Raw genomic sequence first — 19,257 nt, forward strand, 5'->3', positions numbered from 1 at the left:
GGGGTTATACCCACTCTCCAGGCTGTGGGACCCCTTTCTCAGGAGCTTACTGACCTCTCTACTCTCCTCACTACTCTGTGTCTCTCTTCCTCCCCTTGGTCCAAGAGAATCTTTTCTAGTCATAGGGAAAATTTCTCCCTTTCTCTTAATGTTTGCTTCAGAAGCACTCCCTTTATCTTGCAGTGTCTTGAGTCTGTAGGGCTTCAAGCTTGATGGAGGCCTTAAATTTTGTCTGTCATCCTGTGTACAGGTGAATAAGTGTATATTTTGGTCTTGGGCTCTATCTTCATTTATACTCTAAGAATCATGTGTTATGGTCTAAATGTTTGTGTCACCACAAAATTCATATGTTAAAAGTCTAACATCCAATGTGATAGTATTAGGAGGTGGGACCTTTGCAAAGTGATTACGTCATGAGGCAGAACCCTCACAAATGGCGTTAGTGCCCTTATTAGAGAAACCCCAGAGGGGCCCTCGCCCCTTACACCATTTGAGAACACAGTAAGAAGGCGTTGCCTATAAAGAACAGGTTCTACCTGGACGTGAGTCTGCTGACACCTTGATCTTGGACTTTCCAGCCTCCAGGACTGTGAGAAATAAATTTCTGTTGTTTATAAGCCACCCAGTTTATGGTATTTTGTTATAGCAGCTCGAATGGACTAAGACATATACTACCTCCACTTAGTAAAGCTCTTGCAAATCAATGTTTCTCATAGATGATGAGTCAGTTTCATGATTAAAAAAACAGTTGATGGTACAACTTGAAATTCATGGAAGTGTGTTCACATTTAACTGTTCTTACTTATAAGGTGAACTTCTGTTCCCAGAGAGGCTCGGTGAAACACACCCTGTGAATGTTCATCCATATTATTTCTATATAATAAAAAGTGTGTTAATGATATACTTGCATATGTGTTTTTCTACCTTGCCCATTAGAGAATGTGTGTCAAATAAATCTTCAATGCTTCCCAAATAAACAAATGAGAATGGGAGAGGTCATTCCTGGTAAAGATCAGAAGGAATGCAGGCAGCATATTCAAGAAATACTGGTTTAGCTTTCAGACAACCCCAATGGCTGGCAAGGCTAAGGTCATTTTCAAATCAGTTTTAATAGTTACCAAAAATTATTTTAAAAATTACATTATGAGAAAAATCCTTTTACTGTGTAGGAAACAATTCTCCATCCGTGAAATAAAAGAGTTAAATATTTTCTTTTCTTTTCTTTTTTTTTTTTAAATTCCCAACTAGTAAAGTTTTTGAGGAATCCTAAGAGGTGGAATAAAATCAAGCCAAAAGTCAGTCCCTTCCCTTTCTGATTTATTTCAATCTCTTTTCACAGAGACAGCCATTGAGACAAGTATTTTTTATGTCAACTCGCTGAGGACTGACTGCAGTCATCGAAAAGATGCAGTAATTGATTTCAATAATTAATTCCTGCTTGCCAAAGTAATGTTTCTTCTGCCCTCTTCCTCGGGCCCCAGCTAAAAAGAACTCAGAGGCAGGAGTGCATAAACAGCTACATTACTTTGGGGAGCTAAAGTCCCCTAACATACTGTAGATTTGGGAAGAGCTTTAAGGCCTGGGGCTATTTGAACTTAATTCCTACATGGTCCCTTGTTACCTTATGTTGTCCGTGATTTTCTAACCATTCCAGAGGAGTAGAAAGCCGAGTGGAGAGCTACACATCTTTGCAACAATTGATTTCAGCTCAATCAGAAAAATCCGTCTTTGCACTGTACTAAAAGTTCTCTCAAAAGTAAAGAAAAAGAAAGGGCTCTGGAAGGTAGGGCATCAGAGCGGAGGAGAGCTGTAAGTGGAAAAATATCAGAGATGACTGTCAAGAGGAAAACAAAGTGAAAATGCTATTTGGGAAACCAAATTATCCCTGCTCTCTTTTCATTTAAATGATTTCTAAATCCTAAACCACTTCTAACTATAGTCAAAAATGTGAAATAGAGACATTTTATGGCCCTTTCAAAAGAATTAGTCTGTGCTATCTCATATGCCTATCACAAACAGAAACTAAAGTGACTCCATATGACAATATTGTACTGTTTCCTCTAAGCTATTTTCATACATATTAAAAATAATATTTTCTATTACTTAATACAACCATATAAAGATAAAACTCAACTCAGACACAATGTTTAGGCTATTTATCATTAATACAAAGGCTGTTACCAAGATTTTTGCAAATTTAATACTAAAAATAACTTTAAACTTCCCCACAGATTATCTACCCAGCTCCCCTTGACCCAAAATGTGTCACAACACAGACTTTTCACTAATCGGGGTATTTATAACCCCAAACTGATGGTGATGTCAATCTTTATTGTAAGTTAAGGTCTGTAAAGGAAAGTATAAGTGGAAAGCAGGCCCTTATTAGAAATGGGACCATGTACGGGCACACCCAGGTACAAGAACCAACCTCTTGTTACTACCTGGTCCTGGGGCGATAAGTTTCCTGATATGAAGAACAGATTAAAAGTAAAACTAGACCAGATGTTTTTCCTATGAGATGGATTAAGTCAGACCAAACCTAAAATTAGGAAAACACACAGGGCTGATTTACTACTGTGCTGGGATGGGTGGCTGTGCTGGGAGCTGTAGACAGTGGCTGCAGAGCCAGATCCCCATTTATTAATGGGGCTGTGGGAGCAAGAAAGCCTCACCCCTGACTGCTCTAAAAATGCCAAACAAGTGCTCCAGCCTGGTGATGAAAGCTGCTCTCTGATGGTGGACCCTCAATACAAACAACATTAAAATATACTTCAAACACCATTGATGGTATAAGCGGCAGAGGAAAAGACTAAGTTTATTATCTTCTTAAATGAAAATATCTCAGGAATAAAAGTACCCAATTAATCCAGCTCAAAGGACTTTTTTTTTTTTTCCTTAAAATAAACCCTTGTTATGGCTAAGAAAATCAGCTTCATTGAGACTCATGTAGGTCAAACTCACACAATTCAACCCCAAAGTGTTTCTTTGCACACTGAGTTCTGAGAGTGTTTGATGGAATACTGCCACCTTAAAAGTGAGCCATTTTAACCTCACTGGAAAGCAGTGAGATCGTGTTTAACAAAATGGTCAGGGTGTTAAGAAATCCTGTAGCAACTGCTAGTCCTCTGACTGTAGTGCAGTACCAATGAGTGTGTTTCTTGCCAGGAACTTGACAGAAGAAGAAAGAATTAGTTGAAGGATAGCCCGCTATCTTGAAATACAGGAAAACCTAAAACATACTTTCTAAGAATGTGGGTTAAGGGTAATATCAAATAATCTTTTTGACAGGTGCATCCTTGGACTAGTCTTCCTCAAAAAGTAAATTTCTTCCTAATTCTGCAAAGTTGTTCATATCCTAGGTACTTTTCAGTATCTTTAAATTAGTTTTTGTTTTGTTTGTTTATTTATTTATTATACATACATGTGGGGTATAACGTTGATTTTCAATAATTGTGAACAATGTGTGGTGGTTAGATTAGTATAGTTAGCTTATTCATCATTACAGTACACAATCATGCTTTGTGTCCATTGACCAATTCCTCATTAGCCCACTTCTCTCTCCCCCTCCCCTCCACTTTTCTATCTCTAGTTTTCTAAAAGTTCATCATATTATTGTGATTGTTGTTTCTTTCTCTCTGTCTCTCTTTATTATTAATTTGTTTATTTATGGATTCAGCTCCCAGTTATGAGTGAGAATATGTGGTATTTCTCTTTTTGTACCCGGGTTGTTTCACTTAGAATAATTTTCTCCAGGTTCATCCACATTGCTGCAAATGGTAGAATTTCACTCTTTTTAATGGCTGAGTAGTATTCCATTGTGTATATATACCACAATTTTCTTATCCAGTCATCTGTCAATGGATATTTAGGTTAGTTCCATCATCTAGCTATTGTAAATAAAGCTGTGTTAAACACGGGAGTGCAGGTTTCCCTTTGACCTGATGTTTTCCAATCCTCTGGATGTAACCCCAGGAGTGGGATTGCTGGATCATATGGAAGTTGTATCTGTAGTTGTTTAAGGAACCTCCATACTGTTCTCCATAATAGCTATAGTAATTTACAGTCCCACCAACAGTGCAGGAGTGTTCCTCTTTCCCCACATCCTCACCAGCATTTGTTATTCTCTGTCTTTTTTATAATAGCCAGTCTGATTGGGGTGAGGTGATATTTCAAAGTGGTTTTGAATCGCATTTCCCTGGTAATTAGTGATGTTGAGCATTTTCTCGTATACCTGTTGGCCATTTGTATGTCTTCCTTTGAGAAATGTTTATTCAGCTTCTTTGCTCATTTTTTAACTGGATTATTTGGTTTTTTGCTGTAAAGTTGTCTGATCTCTTTGTATATTCTGGATATTAATCCCTTGTCAGATGCATAGTTTGCAAGTGTTTTCTCTCATTCTGTAGCATGTCTTTTTACCCTATTGATTGTTTCCTTTGCTGTGCAGAAGCTTTTTAGTTTGATATAATCCCATTTGTTTGTTTTTTCTTTTGCTGCCTGTGCTTTGGGGGTGTTATTCATAAAGTCATTGCCCAGTCCTAAATCCTGGAGTGTTTCCCCTATGTTTTCTTCTAGGAGTTCTAAAGTTTCAGAACTTTTATTTAAGTCTCTAATCCATTTTGAGTTGATTTTGGTATATGGTGAGAAGTACGGATCAAGTTTCATTCTTCTACAAATGGATATTCAGTTTTCCCAGCACCATTTATTGAAGAAGCAGTCTTTCCCCCAGTGTATGTTCTTGATACCTTTGTCAAAGATCAGTCGGCTGTAAATACAAAGATTGATCTCTGAGTTCTCTATTCCATTCCATTGGTACACGTGTCTCTTTTCATGCCAGTACCATGTTGTTTTTGTTGCTATAGATTTGCAATATAGTTTGAAGTCAGGAAGTGTAATGCCTCCAGCTTTACTTTTTTTGCTCAGGATAGCTTTGGCTATTTGGGGTCTTTTTTTGTTCCATATGAATGTTAGGATTGCTTTTTCTATTTCTGTGGGGAACAACATTGGTATTTTGATGGGTATCACATTGAATCTGTAGATGGGTTTGGGTAATATGGAAATTTTTACCACATTGATTCTTCCAGTCCACACACCAGGAATGTCTTTCCATCTCTTAGTGTCTTCAATTTCTTTCAGAAATGATTTGTAGTTCTCATTGTAGAGATCTTTCACCTCTTTGGAGTTTTGCTGTTGTTGTTGTTTGTTTTGTTTATGGTTTTGTTTTGCATCCTCAGAACCAGTTTCAGTGGAATGGAATGAAGATCTGATACAAATTCCGACCTGGGTTGGAACTCCTGGGCTGTCAGTTAATAACTATTGATAACTGTGCCTCAGTTTCCTTATGGCAAAAATGAGGTCAAATGTGCATCTCAGGACAGTTATAAGGGTGAGATAAGATAATGCTTCTAAGAGCACAGGGACACAGAGCAGAAACTCAGTAATTTTGTAACAATTATATGCCTTCCCACCTCCCTTATAATTGCATTATTATTTCAGTTGTCATGAGAAAAGTTTCCTGAAGATCACAAAATAAGCATAAGACTGGCAAGAAAGTAAATCTTAAGTCTCTTCCCAAGACCATTCCCACAGTCACGGGGATTCCTGGGAGGATTAACTCTTTCTTGCTTTTGCAGAGAGTATGCTGATGAATCCTAAAATTTAAATTTTTTTTCAGCGCTCAAAAGTCTTTATAGGAGTAAATAAAGGCAATGTAGACAAGCCCCAATATCAGACCGATAGTCAGCGGAGGATGTGTACATGGCTGGAAGCTGATGCCTACACTGGACCTGAGAGACAGGAAGGGAAGCAAAGGGCACAGTCATGCCTTCCAGGGAGGTAAGAACCAAGCTAGAAGAAAAATTAAAGGGATGCTAAAAAGGAATAGGGAAAAAAACTTTCTCCTGTCTCTCTCTCTCTCTCTCTCTCTCTCTCTTTCTTTCTCTCTCTCGATCTCTCTCTCTCTCTCTCTCTCTCTCTCTCACACACACACACACACACACACACACACACACACACACACACGAGCTGATAGGGCGGCAGTTCCAGTTTTGCCTTTCTTGCTGCAGCAGGTGTCTTCAAATAGCAATCTCTATAGGTGAAGTAAAATAATTCAACAAATACCGTACTGAAACTTTTAAAGAAGCATTTGGGAAATCTACTGTTTGTATTCATAAACTGCTTTGCCAGCAGATGAAAAAATATTACTTTTGTAGAAACAAATCATTACCGCTTAATTTATGGCATATATTGTCACAAAAATATCACTCCATTTCTGGTGGTCAAAGGGACACGCCAGAAATTATAGTATAGCAACAAAAGTGTTGTACTTGAACATGTTAGTCTGGGCCTCATCTATATTTCACCGGTTGTCAGGCACACCACTGTAAAACATTTGTCCTTCCAAATTATTTTCATTTGTGGAGCACCGGAAATGATCTAGTGATCTATTCTAACATGATGTTCCAAATTGGTACGGTTAATGCATGGTCGGAGTGTTCAGTAATGTAGTAAAATGGCTACAATATAATAATGTGGTGGAGGTGGTGTTATTTAAATGGATTTGAATTTGTCTGTCTTTCCAGCTGGGTTTTTGGTATTTAGTATGATTCCATAGGCCTTGGGGAAGGATATCTAATTCTCCCACAAAGAAGAAATCTGACACTAGACATTGCAAGTTAGAGTAAACATACTAAAAGCATCATAATTTGTGATCTTACGTGTACTTAATAGTCTTGAGTTTAGAATTCATACAGATAGCTACCCTAAATATCACATATCTAAGAAAAGCATTTATAAACTAGTTCTCTCACAAAGCACATGTTTAGTGAACAATGCTTGTTAGTTCATTGCCTGATATAACCCCAGCTCTAAATAACATAGACATCTCTCTAATTTCTTAACATAGCAGTGTATATTCTATATTTTATAGAACTATTATAGAAAGCCAGCAATTAATGGATCATGTTCTAATGACACATTCTTTTCATTAGCATTTAGTATAGTCGTATATTTACCTTTAAAAGCAAATCATTTTAATAGATGAAACATGTTTGGTATCTATCTTTATAAAAGTTCCAAATTATATATCAAGTTTTACAAAAAGTTTAAGCTTCTGTGTTCTTTTTATAACTGTTGCTACAGTAATCACAAGGCAGAACAGGATCTTGAGAACCACCCAAACACCCCTCTGTCTAGAGACAAAACTATTCTTAACACAGAAAGATGACTGTCCAAGCTAAGGAAGCATATAGTTGTTAGATTATCATGGTAACTATGAGCAATATCTGTGAGTAAGAAATACAACTGCCTTTTTACGGCTACTGCATTAAGAGTATTTCTGTTCATTCCATTTTAAATTCTATTCAAATGTAGGTGTGAATTCACTGTTAAACAGACACATAACCTATGTAACGCAAAGGAGAATAAAATGTCAAAGAATGAAAGTCATTCTACCTGAAAATCTTGTTATATTACTTTGACAGTATTACACTACTAAATTAATAAAAATATCCAGGTGTAATTCTCTTTAAGCAATAAAATACTGAAAATGTCTGTAAAGTGAATCGTATTGAAAGCTTTCTATTTAAAGATGCCATAGAGTAAATGCCTTAATAAAATAAATAATTTTTTTCATGAGTTCAAGCATATATTCACCTAAACTGACACTCACCTGTATTTAAGTCTAATATTCAGTGAATTGTCACACCAAATTGTATTAAGCCCTTTTCTACTGGGCCAAAGTCAATTTTCAGCTTCATACATCATTTGTTTTAAATTTAATTTTATTATTTTTTAAATTTTTTAATTTACTTACTTTTATTTTATTCAAAATATTTTAACATTTACTTGTACATATTTGTGGGGTACAATGTGTTGTTTTCATACATGCTTTTACTGCACTATGATTCACTCAGGGTAGATAGCATGGATTTGTACCCATTAGTCCACCACTTCTCCTCTCCCTCATTCCAACCCCCTCCCTTCCTGGCCTCTGGTTACTATTTATTCTACTCTCCACTTCTATGAGAACCTCTTTTTTTTTTTTTTTAAGATTCCACATGTGAGTGATATGATGTGGTATTTGTATTTTTGTGCCTGACTTCACTTCTTCATTTAACATGATAGTTTCCAGTTCCATTCATGTTGCTGCAAATGATAGAATATGATTTTTTTTTTTTTTTTTTTTTTTTTGTCTTTTTTTTTGTGACCAGCCGCACCGCACTCAGCCAGTGAGCTCACCGGCCATCCCTATATAGGACCCGAACCCGTGGTGGGAGCACTGCCGCGCTCCCAGCGCCGCACTCCCCCGAGCGCGCCACGGGGTCGGCCCAGAATATGATTTTTTTAATAGCTGAGTAGTATTCCATTGTGTATATATGCCATAGTTTTTTTTAATCCATTCATCCATTAATGGACATTTAGATTGGTTCCATCTCTTGGCTATTGTGAATAGTGCTATGATGAACATGGGACTGCAGGAGTCTTTTTTACATATTCATTTCACTTCCTTTGGGTATATACCCAGTAGTGACATAGCTGGGTCATAGGGTAGATCTATTTTTAGTTCTCTGAGGAAACTCCATACTGTTTCCCACAGTGGCTGTACTAATTTACACTCCCACCAGCAATGTAGTAGAGTTCCTTTTTCTTTGCATCCTTGCCAGCATTTGTTATTTTTGTCTTGTTGATAATAGCCATTCTAACTAGAGTGAGATGATGATGTCTTATTGTGGTTTTAATTTACATTTCCCTGATGATTAGTGGTGTTGAGCATTTTTTCATATGCCTGTTGGCCATTTGTATGTATATAAAAATACCAGTGACATTCTTCACAAAAATAGAAAAAACAATCTTGAAATTTGTATGGAACCACAAAAGACCACATATAGCAAAATCAGTCTTTAGCAAAAGCAATCTTGAACAAAAAGAACAAAGTTGGAAGCATCACACTTCACAACTTCAAAATATACTATAAAGCTATAGTAACCAAAACAGCATGGTACTAGCATATAAGCAGACAAATTGACCAATGGAATAGAATAGAGAGACCCCAAATAAACCCTCACACTTACAGCCAACTGATTTTCAAAAAATATGCCAAAAATATACAATGGGAAAAGGACAGCCCCTTCAACAAATGGTGCTGAGAAAACTGGATATGCACATGAAGAAGATTGAAACTAGACTCCTATTTCTCACCATACACAAAAATCAACTCACAATGGATCAAAGATCCAAATTTAATACCCAAAACTATGAAAGTACTGGAAAAAAACATTTGGGAAATGCCACACAATACGAGAGTGGGAAGTGCTTTTTTGAGCAAATCTACAAAGGCACAGGCAACTAAAGCAAAAATATGTAAATAGGACTACACCAAACTAAAAAGCTTCTGCACAGTAACATTGTGAACAAAGTGAAGAGACAGCATACAGAATGAGAGTGTTTGCCAATCACATATCAGACAAGTGGCTAATATCCAGAATGTGTAAGGAATGTAAATGACTCAACAGCAAGAAACAAATAACCCAATTAAAAAAGTGGGCAAAAGACTTAAGCAGACATTTCTCAGCTTGGCATTTTTTAATACAAGATCATTTTTGAAATAACTTATTTCTAACATTATATGATATTTGTATGTATATTTTCACATTATACAAAGTTCAAAAATATAAATGGGAATATAGTGAAAAATAAGTCACCTTTGGTTATGGCCTGAGTTGTGTTCTCCTCAAAATTCAGACAGGCATCAGACTTCTCATTTGCAAAATTTTAAGCTCCAAAATGGTAGAATGACAATTAGAGATTACTGATGAAAAGAAAATAGTTACACATCAAGAATGAAAATAATTTTAAACATAGAAAAATTCAGAGAGTAATCACACAGTCACTCCATGTAAAAAATATATAAATAAATAAAGACTCTAACCAAATAACAAATGAGCCAAAAATCAGACTTTATAATGAAAAAATATGAAGAGAAGAAGGAGCTATAATGAACAATAAATGTCAAATGATAGATAAATAGATATAGATAGATAGGTAGGTAGATGCTATAGGATAAGAGGAATATGTTATGTGAGTGATTTTTGTGCCTTTTGACTATGAAGACAGCACAAAAAATGTATAGTCCAGAACAAAAAAACCCTTAACTATCTAACTGAAACTTAGAAATTTGGATAGGGGTAAAGAGAGGAGGAAATAAATGTTCCAAAACTTAGTTGGGGCTGGAAGTGGGGGAAGGATGGGAGAAGTAAAATTATTCCAACAGTTTCACTTGATAGAGGGGTGAGCAACCAAAGAAAAATAGAGCAAATAACTGAATAAAATGGTATCTTGTTTCCAAATAATAGAAGAAAAATATGTGTTTCTATATGAGAGCTGGTAAAGAGATGTAACCATGAATTAAATGGAAATTCATAGAAAAATTTCCAAATTAACCATAATGAACAAATGAAATAAATCACAATTTAATTAAATCAATAAAAATGAAAAAAGGAAAAAGAGGGGGGAAACAGATTAAATAATATATAAAGTAAGATGAGAAGTATAAAATCAATCAAATTGGTCATAAACTAAATAGACTAAGTTGCCCATTAAAAGATAAAAACTGTAAAGTTGGGTCTACAAAACAATATCCAGTTCTATGCAGTATATAAGAAATACACTTACATTTATAAATAAAATTTTAAAAGAGATATGAGACAAGTGCCAACCAAAAAATTAAAAACAGTGCTATTGTTTGATATGTCCCCTCAAAATTTCAGATGTTGCCCATGTGATGGTATTAAAAGGTGGGGCCTTTGACGGCTCCTCCCTCATTAATGGGATTAAGACTCTTATAAAAGAGGACTCATAACAGCATTTGGCTAACTTGTCTTTCCACTTTCTTGATCTTGAACTTCCCAGCCTCCAGAACAGCAAAAAATAAATTTCTATTTTTATAAATTACCTAGTCTTAGGAAATTTGTTGTATCAGCACAAAGAATTAAGACAAATATAATGGTGATATTATTATGGAGAGATGCTGGAATTTAAGAACTTGAATAGTTGTAACACACTTAAGTTTTGTTCCCATTAATATGGGAATGGGCTGACTAGAGTTAAGCAGATTATAGCTGCAGAATGTCTCTCTCAGAACCTAGAATATACCAAAGTACATGGTGTATATACCTGGGAGTGTAATACTCAGCATTTCTCAAACTTGTTTGATTACTTAGAGCAATAACAAGTGTTCTGTGGAATTCCCTGGTGTGTGGGGGTGGGAGGACGGTTACCACATGGAACTGTAATATTAATGGCAGTGGTCAGGTTGTTTTCTTTTCATCACTCTCCTGGATCTTGGTAAGGGAACAACCATGGGACCACTTCTGAGTTTTAAATTTTGTTGCCCTCTTTCAAGCTTAGTGTAAATGACTTGGAAAGGTATAGAAAGTGTTAAATACTCCACATTTCATTTTGCTGGGATGATGAGGAAAAATATATGAATAAGTGACAGCAAAAACACAAATTAAAAACCAATACGGACATGTTTATTGAGTAAAAGTAGAAGAAATTAGTTATGGCTCCAAAGACAAAGAAATCTAAATTCCAATGCTATATGCCACCAACTAAAAATTGAGTTATTTTAGTCTGTTTCTTCCCTTCACTGCTTGAAGTGGCTAAGAGAGTTATCTTCTCAGAGCAGCATCTCTAAGAACTTTGGCTTTAAGTTGCACAAAAGCATGATCAACCAGGCAGCAAAGACCTCAGGGATATATGTTAGGGTAAACTAACAACCTCCGAAGGAGTCACCAGTCAGCCCCAGAAGCTATTTAAGTACTAACGAGAACTGCCTCTATGGGGCATTGAGGTCCAAGTTCTTTTTTTTTTTTTTTTTTTTTTCAATTTATTTTATTTATTGAATCAAAATTGATTATACATATTTTGGAGGTTGAACATTAAGATATTGTCACCAAATCAATATTACTAGTGTATATATTGTTACAAATCATAATTATTCTTTACACCCCTTGTCCAATCTCTCCCCACCCCCTCTGCCTTTCCCCTCCCCCCCTCTAATTACCCCAGATTTCTTCTCTCTTTCGAAAGATTAATGGATACTCTGTTAATTTGTTACCTAGATGATCTGTCCAATGCTGAGAGATGTGATCAGGTCCCCCAATATTATCATAGAGCAGATGCTTCTTCTGTCACTCTGAAATGGGCTTTGTGGAGAGAGACATCCTCTTCTTTTCTTTGGTCTCTGCTGGTGACTCTCCTTGTGTGAATGCACTCCAGTGGTTGAAGAACCCTCTCTATGGTGATTGTGGTGTCTAGCTGCTTTTGCAGCAGCCACGGTTATTGTGGTAGTTGTGTTGGGCCACCCACATGGAGGTGATGTTTTTGACATGCTCCTTGGCACTGGCAGTGTTCCTAGTTATGGGGTGTGTCTGGTCCCCTTCTCCATGCCTCTAGTTACCAGGTGGGCCCCAAGCCACTGGCTCAGTGCGCCTGGTTGCAGGAGAGCGGTCCAGTCTCCTTCTCTATATCCCAGGTCCCAAGGTGGGCCCCAAGGTGCTGGTGCAACATGCTTGCTTGTGGGAGGGGAGGTCTGATTCCCTTCTAAATGCCTTGGGTCCCCAGGCATGCTCTGAGGTGCTACCATGGTGTGCTTGGTTGTGGGAGGAGGGTCTGGTCCACAGCTCCATACACTTGGGTCACCAGACAGGCCCCAAGGCACTGGCATGGTATGCCTGGTTGTGGGAGGGTGGTCCGATCCCCTTCTCTATGCCTTGGGTCCCTGGGCAGGCCCCAAGGTGCTGGGGTGGTGTGCCTGGTTGTGGGAGGGGGTCCAGTACCCTTCTCCATGGAGGTCCAAGTTCAATAACAGTTCTATAGCTGATTTTTTTTCAGAGCTGTTAAATTTTTTTGAAACATAATTGATTATACATATTTTGGGGGTATAGAGTTGAATATCAATAACTGTGTACAATATGTGATGATCACATCAGGATAATAGTAAATTCATCACTACAAAACGTAATCATTCCTTGTGACACTTAACCAATTTCTCACTACTCTCCCTTCCCCCTTTCCCACCTGTAGTAACCACAGTTCTTTTCTCTCCTTTTGAAAGTTCAGTGTATTATTGTGATTGTTCTCTTTCTTTCTTATTTATTTATTTATTTATTTTAGCTCCCACTTATGAATGAGGACATGCAATATTCTTTCTGTCCCTGGATTATTTCACTAATATAATTTTCTCCAAGCTCACCCATGTTGCTGAAAATGGAAGAATTTCATTATTTTTTATGGCTGAGTGGTATTCCATTGTGTATATATACCACATTTCCTTTATCCAGTCATCCATTGATGGACATTTAGGTTGGTTCCATATCATGGTTATTGTAAATAGAGCTGCAATAATTATGAGAGGGCAGGTATCCCTTCAACATGATGATTTCTATTCCTTTGGGTATATACCCAGTAGTGGGATTGCTGGATCATATGGCATTTTTATCTAGTTGTTTGAGAAACTTCCATATTGTTTTCCATAATTGCTGCACTAATTTTTACAGTCTCACCAACAATGTAGAAGGGTTCCCCACTCTCCACATTCTTACCAGCATTTGTTGATAGTAGCCACTCTAACTGGGGTGAGATGATATCACAATGTGGTTTTAATTTGCATTTCCCTGACACTTAAGTGAAGTTGAGCATTTTTTCATGTGCTTGTTGGGCATTTGTATGTTTTCCTTTGAGAAATGTTTATTCAGCTAATTTGCCTATTTTTTAATGATTTACATTTTTAAAAAAATTTTCAGAACTTGAATTGTGACCTAACATGTAGTCTGTCTTCAAGAATATTACATGTGGTGATGAGAGGAACTTATATTCTCTAGTTGTTGGATGAAAGGTTCTGTAGATGTCGGCCAAGTGCAATAGTTCCAATGTGTAGTTTAAGTCCTGTGTTTGTTGATTTGTTGCCTAGATTATCTATCCAATGTTGAGAAAGGGATGTTAAGGTCACCTACTATTATTGTATTATGGTCTATTTCTCTCTCTAGGTCTAACAGTGTTTACTTTATATGCCTGGGTGCTCCAATGTTGGGTGCATAGATATTTATGATTGTTATATCTTCTTGCTGGATACATACACTTATCATAGTATAGTGACCTTCTTTGTCTTTTTTTATAGTACTTAGTTTAAAGTCTATTTTATCTGATATGGGAGTATCTATTCCTGCTTGTTTTACTCCTGCTTGGTTTTGGCTTCCATTTGCAGTATATCTTTTTTCCATTTGTGGTACATCAGTTTCCATTCCTTCACTATTAGTCTATGTGAGTCTTTACAGGTGAAGAGAGTTTTTTGCAGGCAGCATATAGTTGGGTCTGGTGTTTTAATGCATTCAGCCAATCTATGTCTTCTGAGTCTATGTCTTCAACCCATTTACACTTAGAGTTGTTATTGAAAGGTATTATCTTTTCACCCTCCAGAACGGTGCCCATCCCTTGAAAAGGCTGAGGCAGGAGGAGCTCCAGGCAGCAGCATGTGACATGGGCATAGACTTTGGTCAGTATAAGGAATGTCAGGGGCAGACAGAGGACAACCTGTAGGCCAGATGCCAACATGATGCCCACCTACCCTCCTTGTTCCATAGTGTACAAGGTCAGACTGGAGGCTGTGGAGGACTCCATCTCCAAACCTTACATCTACTACAACATGTAACTCCAGGACATCATCAAGATATCCTGGTATGTTGGAGGTGACAGAGGACAGAATGTGGGCCTGGGGGGCCTCCATCTCCACCAGATAAGCCAGGCCAGGAGACCATATGCTCCTTCTTCACCAGCCTGCATCATGCCCCTTTCTCTTGGATTCTGCACAAACCCACATTCCATTCTTCTCTATATTTTCTATTCTCAGCACCATGTATAATAAAATAAAGCAGAGAGTGAGAGAGAAGTTAAAAGAAGCAGGCAGTGAAGAAGAGCTTCCACTGCACCTAACTCACTGGCTCTAGGGACATAAGGCTCTCTCCATCTATTGTATCTTTGCCCTACAATCCAGGTCTGACTACATGCATAATACTGTTTGATGAACGGGACATGAACTATCAAATCAGTCCAAGAAACAGTCCAATCAAAAAACCACACTGATTTGACCATCACATTTTGTACACAAGTATTGATATCTGTAATTCTAAAATGATTCCAAAACAAAAGTTTTTAAAAAACATCTGCCAAGCACGACTCTTGACTCTGAGTAGGATTCTATACAATAAAAATACTAATACCATATTAAGTCACGTGCACGCATACTCACACAGGAAGTAGCACTAAAGGAAACATTATTCTTTGGAATAGGATTCCATATTTTAAAGTTGCTTTTACACTTATAGAAGTGTTCTATGTAATGCAGTGTTTAAAGCTAAAGTTTTTTTTTTTTTTTTAATGCATAGTTTAGTTATACTGATAAGCTCCTTAAAGTCTACATAATGAGGGAAATGCTTGGGTTTTTTTGTTTTTTTTTTTTCAAGCTTGCTGGGATTGCATGCAGTGATAGAGATGGCTTTAAGAATGTTTCACAGATGCTTCAAATCATTCACTTTTCATAAACATATGGGGTCTATTCTTCCGTCACTGTGCGTAATTCCTATTGACACTAATGGGAACTGTGCATGCATATCACTATAATTTGGCCTCAAACAAACTGAAAATCATTACTGTTGGGATGAGAAGCAAAGCAACCAAATGAAGAGAGGCACTGACTCCTTAAAACTCAGATTCTGGAATCTTCTAGCCATGGAGAGTTAATCTATAGTGATTTCAATACCATAAACTATAATAAGTCAAAATATGATGCTTGCAGACATGTTTGTATGGCATGGTATCTTTCTGAAGATAATAAATTACCTTTTCCAACTATAACAGAAATAGCTAAATAATTTTGATATAACTGAATAAAATTTCCAGTGCTAAAAGAACAGCTATAAGTTGCTAGTTGGTAGTGCTATGGGGAATATTTTTTAAAGACCTTTATTCAGATCTCTATAAACTGACCACTCTTTTTTTTTTTAATGTCCTTTTACAAGATTATTTTCCCATTTTTTTCCTATTTAAAATTTAAGATTATAACATGCATCCACCAAGAAGAAGAGTTTCAAATTAGGGAGATTTGTTCACTGTTCCATTGTCCCATTTCCACATCAGAAAACATAGCAAAGCTCCTAGTTGTGTATCTCAGCGGTGTCATTCTGGCCAGGTTCCAAGATGTAGGGGGTTGCTTCAGATCTCAGTGGGAGGCAGCCATTATGTGTTTGGGGGAAGCCATTTGAAGCTGGCAGGTGAGCCAATTCTATCACTGAGGAGAAAGTACTGCTAGTAAAGTCACCTTGTGACAAGTGTCTCCCTGCTGTGGGTTAACTTCCAGAAAGAAGGTTTAGAGAGCACATAACAGTTCACAACAAGGAAATCAAACAAAATAAATTGGGCATAATTTGACACTGTTAAAATAAGAAGTGTCACTAGCGCTGCTATGAAGCGGGAGTTATGTAGAGCTTCTGCAGAGATTAAACATTTAGTTAGACAATAAAATAGCTTGCTGGTCAAGCCAAAGACATTATTCTTAATGCTTAAACTGATGGAAACTAGTGAATAAGTCTTTTTGACAAGCAGGGCTGCCAGAGAGTAGCAACTAGGTATTAGGACACATGCATCTGCTCACATAATTGATAAGCCCCAACCAGAGAGAAATAGCGATATTATAAAAGATAAAAAATAGATGATGATATTTTTTAAAAATCCAATAGATTGCAGAGAACCCACCAGAAAAAGTATTGTAAAGACACATGGTTTTCTTTTCTAAATCCACTTGGCTCTTGGTAGACTGAACAGAATATTTCCACATTATAGTTTTTCTCATACCAAAATACTGTCATTCAATTTTCAAACAAATACTTCCTCGGCACATTCCCAAATGGTTTAAACTACATGAAAGGAATGCCCAGTGGAAGTAAAACATAAATCATATGAAATAGTTCGAACAGAAATATTGGCAGAAATTAGCCAAAAAATGTAGCCATGAAGTAGTCAAAGCACCTTCAATACTTTCTTTCACCTTTGTGCATCCCTCTCCACTTACCAACAGAAGTATTATGTATGTACTTTCATTTTCAGGTGTCCAGCATTCTCTTTCAGTCTCTCACTTTATCAATGCACAAATACTTAGGATGAAGCCCTATCCCTCACCCTTTCTCCTTATTTATTAAATTCTTGTTGATCTGAAACTGAGACAAGAAAGAAAGCTGTTTAATCAAATGAATCCACATTAAAGTATGAATCACTAGCCTCATAAGTTGTTTGCCCTCTAAGGCAGTGTTTCTTAAAGTCTGGTCCTTGGATCCTTGCACCATGCTAAACACTCACAGTTCTGGGCCCACTTAATGAATCAGAAATGCTGCATATTAAACAATTTCCTCTAGGTGATTGTTATGGTACAGAAGTTGGAAAACCAATGACAAAAGGAATCATTGTCAAGGAAAACATTGATAACTCAAAAGACCAGCCTCTAGAATTTCAACAACAATTAGGGGGAAATATTTCCTGAAAGAGAGATTTTTGGCACTTTTCAACCAAAAGTCAGTTTCTTGGGTATGGCCTTGGGTCTGGGTGAGATCGACAGAATTATTAATAAACTGCAGCTGGTCTAACTCCTTCAGCACAGAATGTGACTGGCCCTTGAACTCAAGGAAGAACAGAAAACCAAGATTTACATTTTTCCTAGTCATAGAGCTGGTGAATTTACAACATTGATTTTCAAACATATACAGGCTAAATAAAACCAAAGCCTTTTGCCATGTAATGATGCCATAAGATATAATAAAAATAACTCATATTTTATTTTCTTTGACATGCAAGGAAAAGGTGAAAGTATGCTCTATAACTTCAATTGCCAAAAGAAGAACTCTTAGATTATGATTTGGCCAACTGAGAATATGTTTTCCCAAATTTCCTGTGCCCTCCCACCTGTGTGCATTTCTTTGTCCGTGCATTCACCTCTTCTACCTCACTAAATGCTGCCTGTCAACTTAAGACCTGACTTGAATGCCTTCTCTCTTCCTTAACCTCCAGCTTACATTTATCCTCCAAATTCCCATAGTGTTGATCATGACTATGAAGACATGTAGCACTTTCTAACTTGTATTAATATTATACATCTGAGTGTGTGTTCATACACATATATGTGTGTATATATATGCATATATACATACATATATAAATATTATTATAAGTATATTAAAAATCTTCCAGATTTGAACATGAACTGCTGAAGTGGAGGATCCATGCTATGCTAGATGAATGAGACACACTGAAATGAAGCAGATTCTAAAATATGCCTAAGGAAGGAAGAGAAGGGAGAACAGGGAGGGAGGAAAGAAGAGATGGAGGGAAGGAGAATCCTCACCAGAGAGGCAAGAATGAATTTTAAAACTTAGCTAGTGCAACTTTTACTTTCAAGCAAACTACCCATTAAGTGAGAAAGGTGGGCTTCTATGGACTTTCTTCCTTCTAACCTTTTAGGAATTCACCTATACTGCCTACATTCATTTTCTCTCCGAATTCAATAACCTACTCTATGTTGGGTATTTCCTATTCTAGAGTAGACATTTCTGCCTAATTTGATACTGTATTTACAACTATACATTTCTACCTGATTGTCCCCCAAAAATGAGAAACTCAAAACTCATTCCATCTTTATTGGGCACCTACTATGTGCTAGGTCCTCTTCTGGGTATTAAGGATACAGCAGTGATTAAAACAGACTGAGCTGCTGTCATCATCAAGCTTATGTAGATATATGATAAAATTCACATAGTGATAAATGTGATGAAAAAGAATGAATTAAGGCAAGAGGATAGAGCCTGCTGGGGGAAGAGGGGTTTGACAATTTTGCTAATTCACAGAGGTGTCTTTTGAGCTGAGACTTGAATGGAGGAAACAAGGCATGGGAATATAGGAGGGCATTTCAGACAAGGAAGATTGAGTGCAAGGGTCCTAAGGCATAGCATCCACGCTCAAGAAGCAACTGGAAGGATGGTGTAGCTGGAGAAGATGAATGAAGAGGGAAGTTAAGCAGATATCCAGGGAGATCATGTGGAGATTTTGAAGCCACACTCAGGACTTTGGATTTTATTCTATAATAGGAAGCCATTGGAGGGTTTGAGCCAGGGTGTGACACAATCTGGCTTCATTGAAAAGAAGCACTGTGCCTGTTGC

Source organism: Cynocephalus volans, chromosome 3, assembly GCF_027409185.1.
Source record: "Cynocephalus volans isolate mCynVol1 chromosome 3, mCynVol1.pri, whole genome shotgun sequence".
Lineage (NCBI taxonomy): Eukaryota > Metazoa > Chordata > Mammalia > Dermoptera > Cynocephalidae > Cynocephalus > Cynocephalus volans.